The sequence below is a fragment of the Schistocerca nitens genome, chromosome 1 (genome assembly GCF_023898315.1).
Source record: "Schistocerca nitens isolate TAMUIC-IGC-003100 chromosome 1, iqSchNite1.1, whole genome shotgun sequence".
In the NCBI taxonomy this organism is placed as follows: domain Eukaryota; kingdom Metazoa; phylum Arthropoda; class Insecta; order Orthoptera; family Acrididae; genus Schistocerca; species Schistocerca nitens.
This window is the reverse complement of record NC_064614.1, coordinates 257,864,502-257,884,312: the sequence shown is the minus strand read 5'-3', so window position 1 is coordinate 257,884,312 and position 19,811 is coordinate 257,864,502. Positions and strand designations below refer to the sequence as shown.

The following is a 19,811-nucleotide window of genomic DNA, read 5'->3' as shown; positions in this document are numbered from 1 at the left end:
TCTAATGTTAAGAAATAAGAGGACGTGCTTAAAAACCCAATGAAATAAGTAGCTTCCATTGCGGCGGCGCGCTTACGTTTCGTCTATTACCTGCACCTACCTGTGAACTCGTTGCAGCAGATCGCCGGTAGGAAAGCCGAGCAGAAACATACCGTACTGCAACTCGCACCAGGCTGCATACAACGTAACTATTCCAAGAATCGGGGAAAGGTCTTAATTTTGAATATTATGTGGAAATACTGGCAAAACTTCGGTATACTCTGAACCTTGATAATGTACACATTCACATGCACAAACCCTTTCGTAAACGTTTATGGTAACTTATATCCCTAAATCTGATCAGCTACTAAGCACGAATTGTTCTTAAATGAAAATGCTTGTCATACTATTAACTTTATAGGTGTCTATTGCACTAAAGTTCTTAGTCACCGATCTGCTCACTATGTCACGCCGAATTACTGTCTTTTCTCTTACACAAAATTAGCTGAAAAATCCATACTTTCTAAAAAAAAAAAACACACCAGAATACATTTGCCTTCAATTTAAAACACCTTAAAAAACCGGCAAATTAAAACTTCCTTCGGAGCTCATACTACACAAGACCGTACCATTGAATGGTTTAGCTCCGACTACTTTAGACTGCTGTAAGCATTATATATATCTCCAAGAGAAAAGACGCGCTTAGAATACTCTGTTCTGATTGGTCAGTTTTCTTTGTGGCAATAGAAGAACATTACTCTCCCGCGTTACTCCGCGCTTTTCATTACCAACCAATCAAAAAATAACACACTTTCGAACTGTCCTTTTTTCCGAAATAAATACACTCATGGAAATTGAAATAAGAACACCGTGAATTCATTGTCCCAGGAAGGGGAAAGTTTATTGACACATTCCTGGGGTCAGATACATCACATGATCACACTGACAGAACCACAGGCACATACACAGGCAACAGAGCATGCACAATGTCGGCACTAGTACAGTGTATATCCACCTTTCGCAGCAATGCAGGCTGCTATTCTCCCATGGAGACGATCGTAGAGATGCTGGATGTAGTCCTGTGGAACGGCTTGCCATGCCATTTCCACCTGGCGCCTCAGTTGGACCAGCGTTCGTGCTGGACGTGCAGACCGCGTGAGACGACGCTTCATCCAGTCCCAAACATGCTCAATGAGGGACAGATCGGAGATCTTGCTGGCCAGGGTAGTTGACTTACACCTTCTAGAGCACGTTGGGTGGCACGGGATACATGCGGACGTGCATTGTCCTGTTGGAGCAGCAAGTTCCCTTGCCGGTCTAGGAATGGTAGAACGATGGGTTCGATGACGGTTTGGATGTACCGTGCACTATTCAGTGTCCCCTCGACGATCACCAGTGGTGTACGGCCAGTGTAGGAGATCGCTCCCTACACCATGATACCGGGTGTTGGCCCTGTGTGCCTCGGTCGTATGCAGTCCTGATTGTGGCGCTCACCTGCACGGCGCCAAACACGCATACGACCATCATTGGCACCAAGGCAGAAGCGACTCTCATCGCTGAAGACGACACGTCTCCATTCGTCCCTCCATTCACGCCTGTCGCGACACCACTGGAGGCGGGCTGCACGATGTTGGGGCGTGAGCGGAAGACGGCCTAACGGTGTGCGGGACCGTAGCCCAGCTTCATGGAGACGGTTGCGAATGGTCCTCGCCGATACCCCAGGAGCAACAGTGTCCCTAATTTGCTGGGAAGTGGCGGTGCGGTCCCCTACGGCACTGCGTAGGATCCTACGGTCTTGGCGTGCATCCGTGCGTCGCTGCGGTCCGGTCCCAGGTCGACGGGCACGTGCACCTTCCGCCGACCACTGGCGACAACATCGATGTACTGTGGAGACCTGACGCCCCACGTGTTGAGCAATTCGGCGGTACGTCCACCCGGCCTCCCGCATGCCCACTATACGCCCTCGCTCAAAGTCCGTCACCTGCACATACGGTTCACGTCCACGCTGTCGCGGCATGCTACCAGTGTTAAAGACTGCGATGGAGCTCCGTATGCCACGGCAAACTGGCTGACACTGACGGCGGCGGTGCACAAATGCTGCGCAGCTAGCGCCATTCGACGGCCAACACCGCGGTTCGTGGTGTGTCCGCTGTGCCGTGCGTGTGATCATTGCTTGTACAGCCCTCTCGCAGTGTCCGGAGCAAGTATGGTGGGTCTGACACCCCGGTGTCAATGTGTTCTTTTTCCCATTTCCAGGAGTGTATTTATCATTCTGATATTTTCTTTATACTTTATGTTATTAACTATTTTCATTTGCACTCGAATTAGCTTTCCTTTTACCATAAACTTACTTCACATATGATACAAAATTCCCAGTCGTCTGCATTCACACTCTCTTAAAACTTTCTCTCACTAATTCGTACAGCGTTCTTCAGTAGAACAATAGCCTACATGTTTACTTTAGACCACATTCACACATCATTCACACTGCTAAAAACATAAATAAAGAAAAAAAAGCCTTCAAGAAATAACCGTAAAAATTCACAAAAACGCTCTTTTGTTTCTTGAATGTCTCTGTGCACTACTGTCCTCCAGCAGATGAAAATTAGAAGTACGCACTCGACTAAACTCGCTTCAGACTATCTGTCACTGAGCACGCGTGAGTCATTCTCCCGATACACAGGCTGTAGGCAGGAACGATATTAGGAGCCACACCTCACCATGTCTTATAAAATCCACCAAATAACAATATCAGAAGGAGGTATTTCCCACTGTTAGCATAATACCAAAAACAATATCAAAATTATGGACAGATTGAAATTTGCCTGTAATTCTTACATCATACGTGTCATAATATGTAAAAAACACAGTTGTCTTTGTAAACACAACATGAATTGTGCTGGATTAAAAAAAAAACTCTTACTGTCATTTACAGACTACTACCCAATACCTTAAAAATATGTTAACATAGCTTTTTAATAAAATGGTTCATATTAGGGGCATGAATGTGTCTGAAGAGAAGCAGCAAGATTATTGATATTCGGCTGAAAATTCGTAAGTTTTAATTGCAAATTACCATGGTTTGCAAATTCAAGCTGTTCGTCTGTTTTGTCAATTGCGTTCGCGTGGTTAATACCAGCTTCAACCATATATTAAGATGAGAAAGCAAGTAAGAAATGTTCGACTTCCGCTCTGAGCTTGGCATATTTAGTGGCAATATGGTTATTGCTCTAAAGCCCACTGAAGTTTTTATTTAGCTTCGAAATCTACATTTATGTCAATCAATCCTTGATTATTATTACATCACATCGAGTAGCAATCTGTTCGGGAACAGGCATGTTTCCCAAGACTCCGAAACGTGCTTTAAAGTCTTCTCTTCCGTTGTCAAGATGTTTAACATGTATCTCGAAATTACTGTTGGAAATCTTTTCGTTTTCTTTCAGGATTCGCAAAATCGGATTGTTGGAGCTTGAAAAACGGTATTGTTTTTTCCTTGCAAACGCCTCTGTACTTCTCTAAATATCGATTAAAGCTCTATGGTTTCTTGCACCGTTTTAACTCCCAACATAGTAATGGATAAACATTCGTAAGAAACGCTTCGGTTGACGCCTATAAGTCAATAAGTCTCTTTCGACTGTCACCTCTTGATAACCACCTTACCTCAATGTGCAAAAATTTTCGTCCATAGCTTCCCAAACAGCCAGGAATTGAGAGGATGAGCTTGAATTTTATTTATTTACTTGATGCACACTTTTACACCATAATGAGTTTCGCCACTCAGTTTCCTGTACGTACTTTAGGAACCTACGCCTTCAGAAAGAAGATAAATTCTCTGTAACGTCCTCCCGTAGCAGGTACGCTGTCAGTAGATACTGCAGTGGTATTCCCGAAATGAACGTTGTGCTTGTTCAAATAATCTTGCTAATATATTAACAAAAACGTTGCCTCACCTTTTGAATCAGTTTCAAGAGATTTATAAAATAGAGACTCATCAGCAGTATCACTCTGGGATGTGTTACGTAACCTCAAATAAGCAATGAGAAGATCTGAAATTCCCGAAGTTGATTCGACAATTTAAATAGCAAACTTACAATGCTGGATCTCTGAGACCATTTTCTTACTGCGTTGCTGCATAGTATTTGCACTTAATAGTATGCGTTTGAAGACTACTTAAAAGTATACCTTATCACATTTTCAATCGCGTATTTTATAGATGGTATTATAATCTCATCACCAGTAAAATACAACATGCCTTTCTTTGTTATATTAAGAGCGATGCTGTAGGATGTCTTCAGTCCTCCTCCTCTATCAACACTAGCAGATGACGTAAAATATGTATTCAAATTTGGCTGAACTCTCTATTTCAAAAAAAAAAAAAAAAAAAAAAATGGCTCTGAGCACTATGGGACTCAACTGCTGTGGTCATAAGTCCCCTAGAACTTAGAACTACTTAAACCTAACTAACCTAAGGACATCACACACATCCATGCCCGAGGCAGGATTCGAACCTGCGACCGTAGCAGTCGCACGGTTCCGGACGGCGCGCCTAGAACCGCGAGACAACCGCGGCCGGCAACTTCTCTATTTCTCTTTTAGTGTTTTAAAATATTCAGAATCTTTGTTTCTCTCATCAGAATGGGTTCTTTGCAAGTGGCTTTTCGTTATCACCGGCTTCATAACATCATCGCTGAAAGTTTTTTCACATAATAAGCACAAATGGAGTTTCATTTCCAAAGGATGGCACAAAATCACATTTCAGATACTCTAGTGAATATTGTCCCCATTTCTTCTCAGTATTGGTAGCCAACATTGTGGGTATTAAAATAGGATTTCTAATATTGGAAGTAAAATACGTTTGCAGCACAACAAAACCGCAGCAGTAAGAGGCACAACTTACTCCCGCACCAGCTACCTTGCATTGCATGTTCTTTCTCAGAGAGCATTGTTGCCACATTTAGCTAACAGCTATGTTTAGAATCCGAAGGACTTGTGATTATATATAATTTTTTTGTTCAGGACCAAAATTTATTTAATCATTTTCGATATATTACGACATATTTAGGGAAAATTCGGTTGCATTCTAAGACAGTTTAATTAATCCTTTTTGGTATCAATCAATTCTCTTCCGACCGTCCGTATTAATCGACCACTCCAGAATTCTTACCGATCCCTAGGGATCGATATCGACCACTCTGGCGTCCACTGGGCTAGGTGATACATTTGACTTGCTAGATACTAAAGCAGGTGTTAACTATTTTTCTATGTGTGGAAGAATATTGAGCACTTTCTCACACAAGACAAACAGACCCACACTTACAAGCTCATACTCATATGAACATGTTAGAAGTCTAAAAAGTCTAGACTAATAAAGCTATAAACAGGCTCATAATTGAAAGTGGCTGTTTAATTTCTGCAAAGGAGGCATTGGACAGTAGCACTAGATTCTAAGACACAGGTAAAAATAATAGATAGCACACATTGTTGTGTAGAGTAACCTACATGTGGGATCAAACAATGTGAGGGTGAGACATCAAAGTATTGTTGAGGTGATGAGAAGTAGTACATCGGGTGGTTGCTATCCAGGAGCAAGAGGTTCAGTGTCTTTCTGAGATTCTCAGTTCTGGGCAGCATTGGTGATGGCATTCTATAAATCTAAAGTCTGTTTTACCTTCCTATTTTCCTATCTTCATAATTCAGATATTGTCAATTTTGGCATTTGAGTTTCCTAATTAATTTTAAATTTCCAAGTAAACAAACTTGTAACTTGATTGAGACACTAAGAAACAAGCTTCGCTTTCTGTACATGTGCTATGTAATACAGTGAAAATAAATCCGTTTTAGTAGTTAGGTGGCAGGTCAAACGTAATTGACAACAGAGAAAAATAAGAAGTCCCACCTACATATAGGAACTTAAACTATCCTTTATAAACCATCGAAAGCCGATTGAACATGTAACCTCACCCTCACTTATCGACCTTAATGACAGTGAAAAATTAAACCGCGTGTACCTAATGGGAATTTGGGAAAAGCAATCGTCACCGAAGTTAATCTGTCGGTAAAGAGGGAGGAAAGGGTTACATCTAAATGAAAGGAAAAATGCAAATGAAATTGGTGGAAATTACTTTTGAGAAAAGGGTAAAATTATTAAAGGAAGTAAATGTGCGGCCGTTACGTTAACAATTAACTAACGTTAATTAGATATTTGAGATTTGGGGGAAATTACGGTCACCAGTCCAATGGACAATTACTATAGTAACTGAAAAAGAAAGGTTATTACACATATAACTAGCACTAGAAGCGTGGCAACTGAAGGTTGACACGTGTAGCGTGAAAACTGAAAGTTTGTCAGAAGTAATAAATTTCGCTACACCCTGACTTAATTTAGCAAAAGAATTAATAAAACCGGAAAATTGAAAGTTCATTTAGTGACTGAAATTAATAGTGAGCTTTGTTTCTGAAGCACATCGAAATTCAGTAAAATACGGTTAGTCTTGGGCTACCTCAACAATCATTTCAAAAGCTACTCGAACCTACGCAATTTAGAAATAAGAGATTTAACTTTGAACTTGAACTAAATGATTCTGAACAATTAACAATAGTAAAATTTAGTACGTACCAAGCTGAGCTGTAGTCACAGGTAAGCTAAAATACGGTAACAAAACTCGCAATCTTAATTTGTGCTTGTGTAATCTAAATATTGTAGCCAGCTATGAATACCTTAACTGAACTTTGAAATTAAAGCAGTGAAATCGAATGATATTACTTTAATGCTGGCGTTTGAATTTCAACGAGACTCGGGTTCATTCCGGAAAAGGAAGGGACCCTGCTTGGTAATGCAATTGGGACAATGAGCAACAAAGGTTCATGCTACGTTGCTGTAATTTAGTGAGAAAAATTTAACAATTTGAAAAGCTGACGTCTGCCATACAGTTCTAAAACTTTACGTGCTACCAGTCTTCGTTGTTCGTTGATTGAAGGTTTGAAGTCGTCGGTCGAGGAGGTGGCGACAGTCACTCATTGTCGGCCGTCGCTGTTGCAGAAGCTGGATGTTGGCGCGCCTTCTTCTCGACACTGTCACCAGGCGAAACGGGCTCTTGATGTGCGCCAGCTAATGCTTCCCGTCCGCGACACCGTGTCAGAAACTAACATACCAAGTGCTGCCAAACCCCGAACGCGCGGCAACTCGCGGGAGCGTCACACAACACACCTGCTCCACTGCACTCCTCCAGCCAGACTCCCTCTGCCCGCGCTCCACGCGACAGAGTTAACACTACCAAAGATCCGAAACACTTTCGTTCTCCACACGACCTATCGATGTATTCGTTCGATAGTATAGTTTTCTCTAGGCCAGACCCAGCGTATAAATACAAATAATATTCACAAAACAAACCAATTATACGTCGACATAAATGCATATATATACAAATAGTAAAACAATTACAATATACAAAGACACAGAAATGTTATATCTTCAGGTAACGAAAATAAGGAAAAAAAATTTGCAGTGCAATAGATGGAAATAGGAGGATATGCATTTCCGGCGTTACAAACAGCATTGTTTTTCTTCTGGATTATTTTCCTTGCATTACTGTATAACATAGGCGCCATTATGTATCTTCTCCTCTAAAGAACAAGGTTTCCGAAAATCTGTGTAGGAGATCCCTTGAACGAAGACATAACAGAAACTCACTTTTTGACTGAATGTGGATTTGAGTGCTGGATGATTCACATGGTACTTTTAATGTTTTTAACTATGTATACCGGGAAAGGAAGTGGAAAATCGTGATACTGTTTCGTAAAACTGGCGTGAATACACAAGGTCAAATATCTTCATAATCATCATCATCAGCATTATCATCGTCGTCAATTTTCGCTCCTTCTTCTTCTTCCTCTTCATGTTCTTCTGCTTCTAAATGCCATTACCTGTCGTTTCAACTGTTCTCCCCTGGCACTTCCGATAGATCTTCTTTCTTGGCTTCTCCTTTCACTTGTTTCTCAAATTTTCTCCTTCCATTATGTCAGAAAATTATTTTCCTTCTCTTATTTGGATCATTACCATGACGATCTTCCGTTCTTTGCTCTCTTTCACAATTTCTCCATTGGTTCTTATTCCTGACCCCTGGTTCTGTCATTCTTTTCCATAGCCACGCAGCCTTCGGTATTAAGCTCTGTGAGTTGTCAGTAGTACTCGGCTGCCAGAGCCATATGGAACAAACTCCATGTGAACCTCTTGACAAACTGTTTATTGCTTTCCTATGCTACACGACTTTTTCACTAGCCATCTTGTATCATTAAAAGGACGTTCAGTTGTAGTAGCTCTTTTTTCCATCTTCATGTTGTATTTGTTCGACAGTTAAGGCGCCATAATAACAAAACATGTGGACTTTTCAAATTTATTTCCTTAAATTTTTATTGTTTTATTAATGATTTGCTTACTGCACTTACATGACTGCACTACAATTCACACTTAAGAGCCTGACAGAGGGTTCATCAAACGAAATTCAAATTATTCCCATACTGTTCCTCTCTTGAACAGTGCGCGGGAAAACCGAACACCTAAATCTTTGCGTGGGAGCCTTGATTTCTCTTACTTTGTTACGATGATCATTTGTTCCTGTATAGGTGGATGTCAACAAAAATACTTTTGTATTCTGAGGAGGAAGTTTTTGAAAAGATCTCTCCGCAACGAAAAACGACTTTGTTTTAATGATAACTGTCCCAAATTGCGTAACGTATCTGTGACTCTCTCTTTTCAGTTTCGCGGTAATACAAAACGAACTGCCCTTCTGTGTACATTTTCGATGTCCTGTGTCAGTTCTCTTTGATAAGAAACCCTAATTGGGCAGCAATACTCCAGTTGAGTACGGACAAGAGTAGTGTAGGACATCTCTTTAGTAGATTTTTTCATCTTCTAAGTGTTTTGCGAAGAAAACACCGTGTCTGGTTTGCCTTGCCCCACAAGATCTTCTACGTATTCGTTCCAATTTGACTTGTTCGTAATTGTACTCCCTACGTGTTGATTCGAATTGACAGACTTTAAATTTTAGTGATTTATCGAGTAACCTAAATTTAACCGATTTCTTTTAGCATTCATGTGAATGATCTTAAACTATTCATTATTTAATGTCCGTTTCGACTTTTTCCACCATACGCATATCTTGCCCATTTAATTTAATACTTGAGTTTGATCTTCTAAAGACTTCACTAGATGGCAAAGGGCAACATCATTGGCAAACGATATACGAAGGCTGCTCGGGTTTTCTTATAAATCGTTCATATAGATTAGGATCAGTTTTGGGCCACAGCACATCCTTGGGGGACGCTAGATATAACATGTCACATTTTGTATAAGAGTGCTGTGTTCTCAACGGAACAGACAAAAAGACAGAGGTCAGATGAATAACATAAAATAAAATGTAAAATTTATAGGAATACTAACATTACTTCATCTACAGAAACAATTTCATGGTCGATCTGTTATTTTTAAATTATTTTAAGTTTATTAAATCATCAGGATATGACACAGAACCATTTCATACTTTTCTCCTTTTCACTTAGAGCTCAAGGTGACTAAAACTATAAGAAGTTCTTAAAAAATTTCCGTTGGTGGGATTGCTAATTTTGATACAACGGCTGGAAATATGATAAAAATATATTTGGCGATAGCATCTGTGAATAACAGATGTAAGCAGACTACTTCTGCGAAATGGCTTTTCCGTAGCGTTCTCTCAAAACAAAATGAGATGGGACTGCTTGGTGATAAGTAATCTGCCACTAACTGGAAATTTCATCCTGTGAAGCAACATATTGGAAGCTAACATGTTTTGACTAATTTGACGCGGCCAGCAGATAAAAGCTTTTGACCATAGTATCTGCAAACAACAGATTAAAAAAATGGTTCAAATGGCTCTGAGCACTATGGGACTTAACTGCTGAGGTAATCAGTCCCCTAGAACTCAGAACCACTTAAACCTAACTAACGTAAGGACATCACACACATCCATGCCCGAAGCAGGATTAGAAACTGCGACCTTAGCGGTCGCGCGGTTGCAGACTGCAGTGCCTAGAACCGCTCGGCCAGACCGGCCTGCAACAGATGCAATCAGACTGCTTCTTCAAACTGTTCTTTCCGTAGTGTTCTCTAAAAACGAAATGAGTAGGGGCCGTCTGACCATATGTAACCTGCGAATAACTGGAAATTTCATACTGTGAAGGAACAAATTGAAAAATAACATCTAATACGCAATGATTTTCTTTCCTGTAAATAGCAATTATAGGTGATGTCAACTCTCTCTCTCTCTCTCTCTCTCTCTCTCTCTCTCTCTCTCTCTCTCTCTTTCTGACTCCGCCTCTGTCCCTCTCAATACTTCTTTTGTTCATTACTAGTCATCATGTAATTAAGAAAAGTAATATTGCAGTTTGTAAGTTTCCCTGTAATTTTTTGCATAATTTGGTATATTAAAATTCATTTTACACACTTCTAGAGGCTGTAGAGGGTTCCTGGTAGATCAAGTTTTACATAGGATCAAGTTTTACATGTCATCCAACGACGCTACAGAGCGTCAAAATTATACGCCCTGAAGCCAGTTAATTTGTATGCATACAGTGCCTTTCCGTGATGATGTCATAAATTTTCTAGGATGATGGTGAAAGATAAATTTGTCAGTTAGAGGTAAGGGTCCCTGGTTCGGAAACGAATGACTGGAAAACTACAAGTGAGGATCATTCTGATACTTCCGACAGTTGAATACATGTAGCGTATGCCATTTTCAGAGGTGGTATTGTGGATCCAGACAAGAAAAAGTGTCTAGTAAACATGGTACATTCCGCCATATGTGAAAGTTGCCTACCATACACTCTTAGCAACAACGGTGCCTGTAAATACATTCCACTGTCGGAGGTATCAGAACGGTTGTCGCTTATAACTTCGGACTCGTTCCTTTCCGGTAGAGGGACCCTTACATCAAATCGATTCACTTATCCTTCTCCATCATTCTTATCATGGAATCACCCCATATATATATATACAAGCATTTACTAGCGGCGGCGCCTGTAACTTTGACATCCTGTAGCGTCGTTGGAAGACGTTTCCGAACATGGGTTCCTATGGAAACGTGGAATTACTAAGTCCCCGCTACATCCTCTAGAAGTGTGTACATGAACTGTGGAGCAGCCTGAATATGTATTCAGTCACTGTCTTTCACAATCATTTGCTAGTCATCTAGAATAAATTCATGTTTCGTTCCTCCCAAACTGCCCAATACGTTTTCAGTCCTACTGATTTTTTTCGTCTTTCTTAATCCTCGAAACAACTTTTCATGTCGTTTGTGTATGTTTGGTTCAAACCTGATTTTTTTGTTTTTGTTTTTCAGTTTCTTTGAAATTTCCTGTTTTGTTTTACAGATCATCCAGTCTTATTTCTAGTCCTTCCGTATCCTCTCTGATTTCCTTGATCCATCCAACTTGTTGCTTCAGGTTCCAGATACACTGTATAATTCTTCTTTGTATCATCATGATACGGCCAAAGAAAGAAATCATCTTCCTACGTATACTGTCTGTAGTAGCCTGCAATTTCATGTACACTTGCTCATTTGGCACTTTCCTCATTGTCTTCAATTTGATGTTTTGTATTTATACGTCTTCTAGGTATTCTTTTTCCTATTTTTAGGACGCTAACGATTCTCTCTGTGACTGCAAAAAGAGTTACTCTTTCATGTGTTAACTCTGGCTGAATCCGCCTCACAGTGTTTTAAATTTATTTTGTTTTGATTGATAGAAATTGTTTATTGCACGCAAACCACGAAAGTTTTTAGCAGTTATCGTTTAATAATTATTTTTTAATATGTTCCATATTGCCCTGCCCCTCCTGCTACATGGCATCGCAAATGCACCTATTCTCTAATTTTTTGGTATTCTCTCAATCTATGATATACAGTTGAAAACGGTGGCAAAAGAGGAGCTTGGAGTGCTAATACGCCACCCAGAAAAAGATAAACTGATTTTATTTAAAAAGTTGTGGAAACTATTACTATGAAATGTTTTACATTTGGAGTTTGCAAAACTCAGATGAATGAAATTATTTATCACAATCGAAGAAACTCACCAATAAACATTTAATATTTCAAATTTGGTCACTATTAATTTTATATATCAAACTGTGGTTTCACATAGAGCTTGAACTCACTCAGATCGTTATTTCTCAAAATAAATTCAATACACCACAGAATTAATTCAGGTGCTACTAGAACAGATACAAAAACATTTCAATTAATAAATTTTCCAGAATTTTACATGAGGCACCCATAAACATTTAGTTAACACATCAGTTAACATATGTAAACACACAAGATCTCAACAGGCAGTGAGAAAATGTGAAACAAACAAACAAACATCGTCCGAATAAGTCTTGATGGCCCAAGGGTACCGACAGGGCGCCGCGTCATTCTCAGCTATTAGGCGTCACCGGATTCGGATACGGAGGGGTATGTGGTCAGCCCACCGCTCTCCCGCCCATTGTCATTTCTCGTGAAAACAGAGTGAAATATAACCTGTACGTAAATCAGAGGAACCCTGTTGTAACTCTCATCAATAGAGAATGGTTGTCTCATTAAAGAGCTCGAGATTGGGAAGAAATAGCCCAACATGGAATTAGATAGAATGCAAACCTCAGACAAGAGAAAACGTACCAATGTACTTAGCTTCAGGTTGTGATAACACAGGCAGGTTCTATAAACGAACAACAACGCCCACATGGCTAGAAGGTAAACAGTAGATAGTACAACTGGACTTACATTAATCCTGAGTACAAAAGAAATTACACATAACCAGTTTAAATAGCATTGATAAATTGTCATCAGGTCTCAAACCCGGTAAACCGGAACTAGGCAACACGCTCTGAATAACTGAAGCATAAACCATTTTTTGGAACGTCAGTTAGGCAAGATGGAACACATCAACTCTTTAAATAAGGTAAAATCATGGTTAATGGAAACCTAAAAAAATGTAACACATAGTGTTTAAAGAAATTTACGGCTCAGTGGGTAGTTCTGAATAACCGTTCGCATAGCCTACATTCTATACACTAAGGTATTCACCACATAAGTCCAAATAACTACAGATCACCACTTTCAATTTACCCGTGGATCCAAATAGCAGAAAAAGTTCAAAGGTCGTCTTCCACCAAATCTGAATGACTTGCAAGTTGATAGAATAGGAAAACACAGCCACTGAAAGCCATATTCAGTTTCGTCAAATGCTCGTACCATCCTCATGCTACGGGATTAGCAGCACTTTATTACGTGGACATTAGAGCACGAATGTCGTCTAGGTGGTATGCAAAGCAGGCGATGGCTTAGCACCACAGGCAGCACAGGCAGAGATTTGATACCACGCTTTCGAATTCGTATCAGAGCGTTGCGAGGGGAAACAGTTTAGTGCCCTTTTATGTACTACACTGACGTGACAGAAGACATGGGACACCTCCTAAAATCGAGTCGGACCTCCTTTTCCCCTGCGTAGCGCAGCAGCTCCACCACGCCATGGACTCTACAAGTCGTCGGAAGTCCCCTGCAGAAATACTGACCCATATTGCCTCTATTAGCCGTCCATAACTGCGAAAATGTTGCCGATGCAGGATATGATGCACGAACTGACCTCTCGATTAAGACCCTTAACTGCTCGATGGGACTCATGTTGGGCATGTCCGAATCATTCACCCCATTTTTCCAGACGTTCTTAAAACCATTCGCGGACAATTGCAGCGGCTGAGTTACATTGTTGTTTGGGAACATGAAGTTCATATAAACACAGCCCACTCTATTATGGAGCCACTACCGGTTTACACAGTCCCTTGTTGACAACTTGGGTCCATGGCTTCGTGGGGTCTGCGCTACACTCGAACCCTACCATCAGCTCTTACCGGCAGAAATCGGTACTCATATGACCAGGCGACAGTTTTCCAGTCGATTAGGGTCCAACCGATGTGGTCACGAGCCCAGGAGAGAAGCAGCGGGCGATGTCAACTTGTTAGCAAAGGCATCCTCGTCGGCCGCCTGCTTCCATTTCGCATTAAGACTAAATTTCGCCCCAGTGTCCAAAGGGGTACGGTCGTCGTGCTTCCCACATCGATTCTTGTGATTATTTCGCACAGTGTTGCATATGTGTCAGCACTGACGACTCTGCGCAAAAGCTGCTGCACTCGGTCGCTAAGTGAAAGCTCCAGGCCACTGCGATGTCTATGGTGAGAGGTAATGCCCGAAATTTTGTACTGTCGGCACTCATTTGACACTGTGGATCTCGGAATATTTAATACCCTAACGATGTCCGAAGTGGAATGCACCGTGCGTGCAACAATAATCACGACGGAAATCTTTTCACGTGAATCATCTGCGTACAATTGGTGGATCTTCCAGTGCACCTTATACTTTGTGTACGTTATACTACCACCATCTCTATACGTGCACCTCAGTGTATGTAAACTACGAAATTCGAACAGTTTGCAATGAAAAATACGAGTACCTTCTCTACGAGTGTTCTGACAACTTGTGCTGTTGACCTTCTTATGTCATCGTTGATAAAAAAAAAGGATGGAGACAGTTTTCATCTATTATTCGACCATTACATGTTTAATGAAGGAAATTAATGGAAGTTTTGGTTGCATAAAATTAAAGGTGAAAGGATATAAAAGGAAAATTTCGAATTTTACCGATGGTTCTGCTAACCTTTATAAAAGTGCAGAAGAAATACAGGGCCTGACGGCTGGAATGATTAGTCTTGCGACCACAAAGTACAAGCTGAGGACAAATGAAAGAGTCGTGAATGTACTGAGAAGTAAAATCTAATCTTACCAGAATGACCACAAATCTCTTTGAATCTCTATGACCACGTTTTCCTTTTCGACTACTGTACTGGAGTTAAAAACATCTAAAGTTTCCTCTTGTTCTGCTATCTGTGTTCCCCTCCAGCCTCCAGGAAACACATTTTGCTGATGACTCATTCTCCGAATCTTCGAGGCTACTCTGCAATCAGTCGAGTGACTGAGCACATTGCAGATGTCGAACTGTAATCTTAAATGTATGAACATATGGTGTCATATACCAAGAACTTGGGTCAAGCAGAATCGCATCCTTGATAATGACGCCAAGCTAGTTAATGATTATTCTAGAAGTGACTGGGTGAAGAAGCTGTTGTAGTAGACATCACACTTTTTGCCTTTCCCGAGAACTTTCACTGCAAACACATTAACAACTGCTTTATCACTACAGTTCTTTCTGAGTTTACATCTTGCAATGTGTACTTGGCCAAATGGTGGTTCTAGTCGTGCTGCGCAGTTGTGTGTTGGCCTCTGGCCGAGCCACGTTGAATTTGGGCAGCCATCTGGAGTGTGCCCGGTGACACACCATTAAGGAATATTGCCACGCGTGTTAATGGACAAACGCCGATGTTCAAGCGTTCCGCGCTCGTTTGCCATCAGGTAAGAGATTCAGTTATTCTGGCATCTAGCAGTGTCGGTAGTTTCTTCATTCTGAAATGTCTCGCACATGAAAGCTATCGGCCTCTGCTCTCGTAATATGTTACTCTCTTTTGTAACTTACATTTTCTATATTTCTGATAGTAGTGATTCATCATAGAAATATGTATAAATGTGATTAGTTCTCAGATGTGCTTGATACTTCCCTGATCCATGTAAGTTCTTGTTTTGAAACACTACCTTTTCAGTAGTTGCAGGGCCAACAGTCTGGATGATTGACTGATCTGGCCTTGTAACATTAACCAAACCGGCCTTTCTGTGCTGGTACTGCGAACGGCTGAAAGCAAGGGGAAACTACAGCCGTAATTATTCCCGAGGACATGCAGCTTTACTGTATGATTAAATGATGATGGTGTCCTCTTGGGTAAAATATTCCGGAGGTAAAATAGTCCCCCATTCAGATCTCCGGGCGGGGACTACTCAAGGGGACGTCATTATCAGGAGAAAGAAAACTGGCGTTCTACGGATCGGAGCGTGGAATGTCAGATCCCTTAATCGGGCAGGTAGGTTAGAAAATTTAAAAAGGGAAATGGATAGGTTAAAGTTAGATATAGTGGTAATTAGTGAGGTTCGGTGGCAGGAGGAACAAGACTTTTGGTCAGGTGAATACAGGGTTATAAATACAAAATCAAATAGGGGTAATGCAGGAGTAGGTTTCATAATGAGTAAAAAAATAGGAGTGCGGGTTAGCTACTACAAACAGCATAGTGAACGCATTATTGTGGCCAAGATAGACACAAAGCCCATGCCTACTACAGTAGTACAAGTTTATATGCCAACTAGCTCTGCAGATGATGAAGAAATTGAAGAAATGTATGACGAGGTAAAAGAAATTATTCAGGTGGTGAAGGGAGACGAAAATTTAATAGTCATGAGTGACTGGAATTCGTCAGTAGGAAAAGGGAGAGAGGGAAACATAGTAGGTGAGTATGGATTGGGGGGAAGAAATGGAAGAGGAAGCCGCCTTGTAGAATTTTACACAGAGCATAACTTAGTCATAGCTAACACTTGGTTCAAGAATCATAAAAGAAGGTTGTATACCTGGAAGAATCCTGGAGATACTAAAAGGTATCAGATAGATTATATAATGGTAAGACAGAGATTTAGGAACCAGGTTTTAAATTGTAAGACATTTCCAGGGGCAGATGTGGATTCTGACCACAATCTATTGGTTATGAACTGCAGATTGAAACTGAAGAAACTGCAAAAAGGTGGGAATTTAAGGAGATGGGACCTGGATAAACTGAAAGAACCAGAGGTTGTAGAGAGTTTCAGGGAGAGCATAAGGGAACAATTGACAGGAATGGGGGAAAGAAATACAGTAGAAGAAGAATGGGTAGCTCTGAGGGATGAAGTAGTGAAGGCAGCAGACGATCAAGTAGGTAAAAAGGCGAGGGCTAATAGAAATCCTTGAGTAACAGAAGAAATATTGAATTTAATTGATAAAAGGAGAAAATATAAAAATGCAGTGAATGAAGCATGAAAAATTGAATACAAACGTCTCAAAAATGAGATCGACAGGAAGTGCAAAATGGCTAAGCAGGGATGGCTAGAGGACAAATGTAAGGAGATAGAGGCTTGTCTTACTGCCTACAGGAAAATTAAAGAGACCTTTGGAGAGAAGAGAACCACTTGTATGAATATGAAGAGCTCAGATGGCAACCCAGTTCTAAGCAAAGAAGGGAAGGCAGACAGGTGGAAGGAGTATATAGAGGGTTTATACAAGGGCGATGTACTTGAGGACAATATTATGGAAATGGAAGAGGATGTAGACGAAGACGAAATGGGAGATAAGATACTGCGTGAAGAGTTTGACAGAGCACTGAAAGACCTGAGTCGAAACAAGGCCCCGGGAGTAGACAATATTCCATTAGAACTACTGATGGCCTTGGGAGAGCCAGTCATGACAAAACTCTACCATCTGGTGAGCAAGATGTATGAGACAGGCGAAATACCCTCAGACTTCAAGAAGAATATAATAATTCCAATCCCAAAGATAGCAGGTGTTGACAGATGTGAAAATTACCGAACTATCAGTTTAATAAGTCACAGCTGCAAAATACTAACGCGAATTCTTTACAGACGAATGGAAAAATTGGTAGAAGTGGACCTCGGGGAAGATCAGTTTGGATTCCGTAGAAATGTTGGAACACATGAGGCAATACTAACCTTACGACTTATCTTAGAGGAAAGATTAAGAAAAGGCAAACCTACGTTTCTAGCATTTGTAGACTTAGAGAAAGCTTTTGACAATGTTAACTGGAATACTCTCTTTCAAATTCTGAAGGTGGCAGGGGTAAAATACAGGGAGCGAAAGGCTATTCACAATTTGTACAGAAAGCAGATGGCAGTTATAAGAGTCGAGAGGCATGAAAGGGAAGCAGTGGTTGGGAAGGAGTGAGACAGGGTTGTAGCCTCTCCCCGATGTTATTCAAACTGTATATTGAGCAAGCAGTAAAGGAAACAAAAGAAAAATTCGGAGTAGGTATTAAAATTCATGGAGAAGAAGTAAAAACTTTGAGGTTTGCCGATGACATTGTAATTCTGTCAGAGACAGCAAAGGACTTGGAAGAGCAGTTGAACGGAATGGACAGTGTCTTGAAAGAAGGATATAAGATGAACATGAACAAAAGCAAAACGAGGATAATGGAATGTAGTCAAATTAAATCGGGTGATGCTGAGGGAATTAGATTAGGAAATGAGACACTTAAAGTAGTAAAGGAGTTTTGCTATTTAGGGAGTAAAATAACTGATGATGGTCGAAGTAGAGAGGATATAAAATGTAGACTGGCAATGGCAAGGAAATCGTTTCTGAAGAAGAGAAATTTGTTAACATCGGGTATAGATTTAAGTGTCAGGAAGTCGTTTCTGAAAGTATTTGTATGGAGTGTAGCCATGTATGGAAGTGAAACATGGACGATAACTAGTTTGGACAAGAAGAGAATAGAAGCTTTCGAAATGTGGTGCTACAGAAGAATGCTGAAGATAAGGTGGGTAGATCACGTAACTAATGAGGAGGTATTGAATAGGATTGGGGAGAAGAGAAGTTTGTGGCACAACTTGACTAGAAGAAGGGATCGGTTGGTAGGACATGTTTTGAGGCATCAAGGAATCACAAATTTAGCATTGGAGGGCAGCGTGGAGGGTAAAAATCGTAGAGGTAGACCAAGAGATGAATACCCTAAGCAGATGCAGAAGGATGTAGGTTGCAGTAAGTACTGGGAGATGAAGAAGCTTGCACAGGATAGAGTAGCATGGAGAGCTGCATCAAACCAGTCTCAGGACTGAAGACCACAACAACAACAAAGAGTAATGAAAATTAATGGGATTGCGGGTGATTGCTGTGTGCCTCTCCTTTCTTATAGTTACGCTCGCTGTACACAACGGTTCCTTACGAAATCAAAGTTGGACTGCTTCGTTGGCAGGTCATGTGCGGTAGGTTTAGAAACTGTCCTATGTCTAAAATGGTGGGAAATTAAAAATCAATGGTTTTCCCTGACGTCACAGTTCACTTTTGCTAAGTGTAGAACCCTAACATTAAAATTGCGGTAGCCGAGTTTGTGACATTATTGTTCATATTTAAAAAAAAATTGTAAATGTTTTATTGAAACTGTTAAAGCAGAAGTAGAGACGTCTTGTTTGAAGCGAAATCGATACTGAAACTCTTTGGTAAGATTAAAATGAATGTGCTTATTAAGAAAAAGGGTGTAATATTTACTTTTAAATGTTGTAAAGATATCTCTTTGTTATAATTATTAAATGTAAAAAGGTGCTATAATGTAATTATGTATGTAATAGTTACTGGCACTCACTTAGGGCTGTATGAGATATGTATAGTATAAAAGATGGAGTAGTTCCGTGAGGAACGGAAAGCTGTGTAAGCATAGGAAAAGGTGGGAGCGGAAAAGTTTGGTGGGCGCGAACAAAGTCAGGTTGTGGCCAGTGATCTTAGAGGCAGTACGTACAGCGCCAACATAGTGTGGAGTGCGCTATATTGCTGCATCTTGCCTCGGTTGGAAACCGCAGCTTATCACGGCCAGGCTTGGGGAGGAAAACGGGCTGTTGAGTATAAGATGGATCATCGCTATGAAGAGAAAATAAATCCGACATGGATAACTGCTCTTGGCCGTTCTGATATTAATGCAGTTGTTGCCACCAACGCCACCGTCGCTGATCACAGCTTAAAGGGTACGACATTTTAGCTACGTATTATAGTGTGTGCCAGGAAGTTGAAATGTTGTTTAAGAATAATAACCATCATCCAAATTAACAACTGTGTCCACCTGGTAATTTATCCCGCTCA

At 40.7% G+C, this 19,811-nt stretch overlaps 1 protein-coding gene across 8 annotated transcripts in view; it reads left to right on the top strand.

Annotated features, from left to right (window-relative positions):
• LOC126247424 (parathyroid hormone/parathyroid hormone-related peptide receptor-like) overlaps positions 1-19,811 on the top strand; it is an 841,770-nt gene that overhangs the window by 703,776 nt on the left and 118,183 nt on the right. Inside the window, exon 1 of one of the 8 annotated variants that reach the window (XM_049948484.1) lies at positions 15,252-15,451. The exons of the other annotated variants lie outside the window; for them this stretch is intronic. The gene's annotated coding sequence lies outside the window, so the exon portion shown is untranslated. Of the gene's footprint in view, positions 1-15,251; positions 15,452-19,811 lie in introns of those variants that run through there. 8 annotated transcript variants of the gene reach the window in all.